The 5,867-nt window shown below is 56.8% G+C and overlaps 1 long non-coding RNA gene across 1 annotated transcript; it reads left to right on the forward strand.

Annotated features, from left to right (window-relative positions):
• Positions 1-363: 363 nt before the first annotated feature.
• Positions 364-3,621, forward strand: LOC104875436. The gene is made up of 3 exons (XR_784060.2): positions 364-557; positions 1,474-1,663; positions 1,787-3,621. It is a non-coding gene; the product is annotated as an uncharacterized LOC104875436 (long non-coding RNA).
• Positions 3,622-5,867: the final 2,246 nt, after the last annotated feature.

Genomic DNA, 5,867 nt, shown 5'->3' on the forward strand with positions numbered 1-5,867 from the left:
CGCGCGGGTCCCTGCCAGGGAGAGGCCCACTCTGCCCGATGACGCCCGGACGGCGCCGGGCGCTCTGTGACAGCCCTGTCCCATAGGCCTCCGAGACCGTGGTTGCCTTCTTCCCCAGCAGACATTGACTGAGGCGGTTTTCTGAACTAGTTAAGAACGAGAGAGCCAGGCTTGGTGGTGTAGGACTAATCCCAGCACGCTGAGGCAGGACGATCGCTGCGAGTTTGAGGCCAGCTTGTACTAGGTGGTAGCAAGATCCTGTGTCCAAAAAAACAAAGAAGAAGAAGAAAAAAAAATACCAGGAGGGGCCTGGGGATTTATCTCAGTGGTTCCGCTGCCTACCTTGCAAGCACAAGACCCCGAGTTCGATCCCCGGTACCAAAAAAAGAAAGAAAAAGACCAGGAGACAGGTTTAAATCTAATTCAGTGTACTTGGCAGTAAACTACCTGTGCCTCAATTTCCTTGGTTGTCAGAGGACACTGACAGTTCCAAGCATTGGACTGTGAAAACTAACAAACCTGTACGGGTGTGGCTTTCTCCTCCATGCAAGCACTTGGTAAGCCTTACCTGTTAGACCAGGTGTGGCGGCGCACGCCTGTCATCCCAGTATTTGGGAGCCTGAGGCAGGAGAATCATCATGAGTTCAAGGCCAGCCTGGGCTGCATAGCCCCTGTCTCAAAACACAGACCAAGCCAGAAACGTTTTTCTTGTGACTAGACGTACTCCACGGACTGGATTGCAAAGATGAAGCAGGAGAAGGATCCTCAGGAGGATAGTTTGGGGGTAGTGTGAGTAAAAACAAGACAGGCTGGTGTGGTGGCTCAGTCCTGTCACCCCCAACACTCCCAGAGGCTGAGGCAGGAGGAGCAGAGCTGTAGCCCAGGATGGGCGATACAGTGACTGTTAAAGCAGCTGGGGCTGGAGCTCAGTGTGAAGGCCCTGTGTCCAACTGCAGTACTACAAAACATGAGCAAATACAAATGGGAGAAGCTCAAAGGGCCAGCACACTGGAAGTGTTGGCTTCAGAAGCTGGAGGCTCTAGGCCCTGGGCCCTTGCGGAACAGGGGATGGGCAGGGGGTGCGGGACCTGAGTGGCCTCATCCTGGCCTGGCACTCAGCGGGTGTCACTGGACTGGACTAGCACTTAGTGGGTGGCCTGGGGGACCGAAGGGAATACAGTAAGTTTTTGTTATTGGTTGAGATGCAGAGGGCGAGGGAGATGGAGACCCAACGAATGTGTTCACAGCCAGGATGCCGTGGGAGTTCAGATCTAAAATGTCTCCTAAGTCCCACGTGTGCAGAGAGGGACTTTCGGAAGGTGCCTGGGCCACAGGGCTCTGACTCCCTCCGTGCGCTCGTGAGGATGAGCACAGACACCTGTCTCCATAGGGCTCATGGGACTGTGCCCGGTCCAGGTCTGGTCCTGGCCCCTTCCTCTCTAGCTCTTGATCTCTTTGTTTCCTGGCTGCCAGGAGGTGATCGGCTTCCCTCCGCCATGCCCTTCCGCCGTGACCTTCCTGCCTGCCTTGGAGCCCGCCAACCTCAGACTGAGGTCTCTAAACTATCGGAGCCCCCGTCAGTCTCTCCTTGAAGTTGTTTGCATCAAACGTTGTCACAGGGCAGGAAGCTGGCCAGCGTGGAGCTCTGTGGAGGAAGAAAAAGGTGGGTGCAAGAAGGTGAATGGCCCAGGGTGGGACAGTGAGGCTGCTGGGGCGGCCGGTGGGGAGCAGAGGAACCAGGGAGTGAGGACTCAGTCGGTATGGCCTCTTCGCTGCCTTCTTTCAGGGACTCCCGGCAGTGCTGCCGATGTGCCAGGTGTGCCCACAACATCCCTGCAGGGGTGCGAGGGATTAAAGGACACAGTCCCCACAGCATCGTGCTGAGGAAGCCTGCCGGGCCCCCGTTTTCCCGAATCCTCGCCATAGCCCCCCCGTGAGGCTATGCGCACCCCGGTGTCTTAGTGACCAGCTTGCGCCACGAGCCCTGTCTTGGGCCACCCCAGGCAGCCACTGCTCTCTGGGTGTGTGGCAGTCTCCAGTTAGCACAGTTGACAAATCCAAAGGACCGAGCCAGTGCTGGCACAGGTGAGGCCCTGAGGTTACAGTAACAAGCAAGAGAGACACAGAAATGGCCTTTGTGTCGCCACAGTGCAATAAAGCCTGGCATGGAGGAGATGGCATCCAGGCTCCTGAGAAAACCGATGCCCCGCAGATCTTTGGTTGGGAAGAGCCCTTCTGAGCAGAGCCCTGTGCTGACAGGCAGGGAACAGAAGACCGCTCTGGGCAGAGACAGCACGGGGTGTGGGCCATGGAGTCCTGGCATGGCTGGAGCTGGGCAGAGGGGCAGCAGGCCAGGCTCTTGGCGGTCCCGAATCACTCATGTGGCCCTCAGCCTGGGGCGTCAGCTGTGCCACACCAGGTGAAGCATCTCCTCGAGAGGTAGAAAATAGCAACTAAACAAAGCCACAGGGAAGGGGAGGAGGTGGACAGGGTCTGGTTGGGAGGGAAGGAGCTGGGCTCTGGGTAGAGAGTGTGGCAGAGGACCCTGCGGTGCTGGGAAGAGGAAGAGAGGGAGGCCAGGCCTTGTGAGGCCACGGGAGGACACAAGGTGTTTCAGTTAAGAAGTACGTAGCTTTTCTGTTTCCATTTCTTATGGACTGAGACAGGGTCTTACTTTATTGCTTTGAAACTTCTGGGTACAAAGATCAGTGCTTCTGCCTCAGTCTTTCGAATAGCTAGGGCTACAAGTGCCTGCTACATCCAGGTTGATGTGTTTTTAAGACTTCAGGCGGTGGGGGGGTGTACCTGCGTAATCCCCACACTCAGGAGGTTGAGGCGAAAGGATTTCCCTGAGTTTGAGGGATGAGATCAAGCAGGAGGACAATTCTAGGAGGTCTTCACAGAGGTTGAGTGGTTGGAGGTGAGAGGAGGAGGACACAGTGGAGGCTGATCCCTGGGGCGTGGGTTGGCGACCTCATGGCTAGTGGGATCCGGGGTGCCTGGAGATGCCCCGAGGGTGAGGGTGCGTGGGGTCCAAGCTCCAGGAACAGCGTGGAGTTGGGCTACTGTTTGCTTTGAAGCTGGAGAACCACATACTACATCTCACTGGCCCAGGCTGGCCCCAAACTCAGTGGGTGATCCTCCTGCCTCAGCCTCCTGAGTGCAGTTGCTTACAGGTGTGTGCTATGACAACCAACTCCATTTTTAGTTTCCGTGGCCCACAGTTCTGGTTCTGGAGGCTGGGAAGTCCCAGGGCACAGCCTTGACTGGCTGAGCTCCGGGCCAGGGAGGGCACTGCTGAGCATCCACCCAGGGCCCATTGGCCTGGTGCTACACTGAGCCTGTTGTAACCTGGCTCCGGCTCCGGCTCTAGGCTTGCGCGTCCAGCATTGTCCCCGTGGCATTAATGTTTCAGTATGTGGTTTGGAGGGGCAGTCCCACAGCACACGCTGTCTCTGTGGATGCTTCCTCTCGGGATGGGATGGTAGCATGTGGTTGACAAGTGGAGGTTCTGGGGACAGATAGTGAATACCCAGGATGGAAAGGGAAGTCAGGTGGCAGTGATGCACGCTTGTGATCCCAGCACTGAGGGAAGCTGAGGCAGGAGGTTTGCAGCAAGTTCAAGGCCAGCCTGGACTAATGAGACCCTGTCTCAGAAAACCAAGGGTGGCCAGGGATTTAGCTCAGTGGAACCCCCGCCTGCCTCACAAGCTCAAGGTCCCAAGTTGGATCCCCCATACCAAAAAAAGAAAAAAAGAAAGAAAACTAACAGGGAGTGGGTGTTGGGAATGTAGGTCAATGTAAAGACCACCCCTATAAAAGGAGGGTGCTAACATCAGCTGGGTGGCCCATAGGTAGACGGTGTCCGCTGAGAAGCCGAGGACTGTGTTGGTGACAGTAGAAAGGGGTGGTGAGTGGAGACTGGAGAAATGTGACCAGGAGCAGCAGTGGCTGTGGTGGTGGGCACTGGGGTCACAGGTTGGCCACATCCTCCGTGCTACTGAGCTACATCCCCGGCATGGCCTTGAATTTTCGATCCTCCTGCCTCAGTTTCCTGATACAGGTATGCACCACCGTGCCAGGCACGAGTCTTTCTGTATCAAACCTGGTTGCTCGCCACCCACTTTCATTTAGCCAGTGACCAGACAGCAGTCAAATCTTTTTTTCACTTTATTGTACAAAAAAAGGGGAAAACAAAATGTCCACAGTCAGCCATCAGCTTAGGCAGACACCAGGCGACTCCCTCCCGCCTCCCATGGTACAAATTCAACGTGGCTGTTGTTGAAACCTACAAAACACGCCTTAAATATTAGAAAAAGGGGCAGGGGCCCTCCCAGCCCAGCCATCCCAACCCAGTGCCAAAATGCACTCAGCACAAGCTCACAGCACCAATGCCCCCATCCCCACGGCCCTGTCTGTACTATAAGAATTTCTAAGTTTTTAAAACAGGAAAAAAAAAAAATCCTGTTCAAAGTTGCTTTAAATGAAAACATATTCCACTAAAACATAATAGTGCAGGGCATTCAAATATGGACTGGGGTTCTTCACAGGGCCCCTGGGAACTGAAACCATAAAAGCTGCGCCTGATTCCAAGACCCCAACAGAGGGAGCAGGCGTGGAGGTCCCGTCCTGCCCCCCCCACTGTCTGGGGCCCATGTGCCTGCCCACCACTTGACCCCCACCTGCCATTCCAGGCTTGCATTCAGAAGGGGACCCTGGGAAAGCAAAGTCCCTGTTCAACAGAGGTTGGGCATGATTGAAAAAAGAAAAATCCAGAGGAGCTGGTTTGGCTTATGAAGAGTCGAAGAATTAGGGTACCAAGGACATGGGGCAGCCAGCAAGGGTTGGGGGCCAACTGCAGGAGCCCCTGCTGTGGGGTTGGGGTAGGGAGAGGGGACACAGACCTGAGAAATCAAAGGAAACAGGGCGGCTGGGGAAACGTGGGCTAGGCGGGAGGGACATGTGTGGCAGTGACTGGATGTCCTGCAGTCCTGCTGCCCCTGGAGGCGCAGGGAGTGGCTTCCAGGTTCACACCATGCTCAGCCTTCCCACCTTGCTACTGGCTGGCAGGGACTTGCAGGAGCTGACACGCACGACCCTGGCAGAGGGAAGCGGCTACAGGATGCACTGGCATGGCCTTGGAGCCAGAGGTCGGCAGGGGCAGCCGTAGGGGGGGCAGCCACAGCCAGCCAGTCCCCCAGGGCCCGTATCCCGGCTGTCACCAACCCTTGTGCCCATGGCACAACCGGGCTCCAGACAGGCCCGTGTGCATGCGCAGCCACAGGTGCACCCACGCTATGTACAGGACACACGCACACACGCACTCTCCCACGCACACCAGGACCGTTTAAAAAAAGTCCCCGACTACCCACTAAGCCCTCCCTCTCCCAGAAATGACAACAGAGACGGCAGCCGGAATCGGTAGGAAACGTCTCGTTGACAGCTCAGAGCTTAAAAAAAAAATATATACACATATATAAAAAACACTTCTGCCCTCCCGTGGGGCAGGGCGAGCGTCCCGCCCCACTCCCCGTCCCCCCACTCCAGTTCCAGCGCAGGGTCGGGCGGGCGGGAAGCTCCTCCCGGCCCCCGCCTCCCGGAGGCTGCAGGTTCGGGGCTCTGATCTCGGACCCCGGCCCACCCGGTCCACTGTCCTGGCCCAAACCGCAAGTGTGGGTGGGCGGTGGCCGGCGTCCCGTCTGGCTCAGTCTGATGGCTGCTGTCCCTGGGGCCCGGCAGTGGTTCAGGGCCGCAGAGTCCTGGCCCGACCCCTAGCCCTACCCCCACCATGTTTTGTTTAAAAAAGAAAAAGAAAGAAAGAAAGTGGGGGAGGCCGGGGCGGGGGACGGACGCGGGCGAGACACAGG

Source organism: Fukomys damarensis, unplaced genomic scaffold (genome assembly GCF_012274545.1).
Source record: "Fukomys damarensis isolate Sample0158 unplaced genomic scaffold, DMR_v1.0_HiC HiC_scaffold_13, whole genome shotgun sequence".
NCBI lineage: Eukaryota > Metazoa > Chordata > Mammalia > Rodentia > Bathyergidae > Fukomys > Fukomys damarensis.